We start from the raw sequence: 289 nt of genomic DNA, 5'->3' as shown, positions 1-289 counted from the left end.
CGCAGCTGGAAGCGCGCGAGCTGAAATGCCGGTGTATTTGCGAGTGTGTGTGTTGTTCCTCCTCCTCCTTAAGGACTCGGCATCCAGCGGGGCAGGGGCGGGCGGGCTCGGCTCGCCAGGCCCCGGCTCTCTGTCGGGTGCCCTCGCGGTGTCCCCCCTCCCTCGCAAGAGTCCTGGTGTCGGGGAAGGCAGGAGGGGTTTTTTTTACCTCAGGAGAGGAGCAGCCTCCGGCAGGGAGGGGAAGGTGCTGGCGGCGGGGGGCCGGGCTCCTCTCTCCCCCATGGAAGGT

The sequence above is a fragment of the Nestor notabilis genome, unplaced genomic scaffold (assembly GCF_000696875.1).
Source record: "Nestor notabilis isolate BGI_N333 unplaced genomic scaffold, ASM69687v1 scaffold14140, whole genome shotgun sequence".
Lineage (NCBI taxonomy): Eukaryota > Metazoa > Chordata > Aves > Psittaciformes > Psittacidae > Nestor > Nestor notabilis.
The sequence above is the reverse complement of the archived record's forward strand: the minus strand, read 5'-3'. Positions refer to the sequence as shown.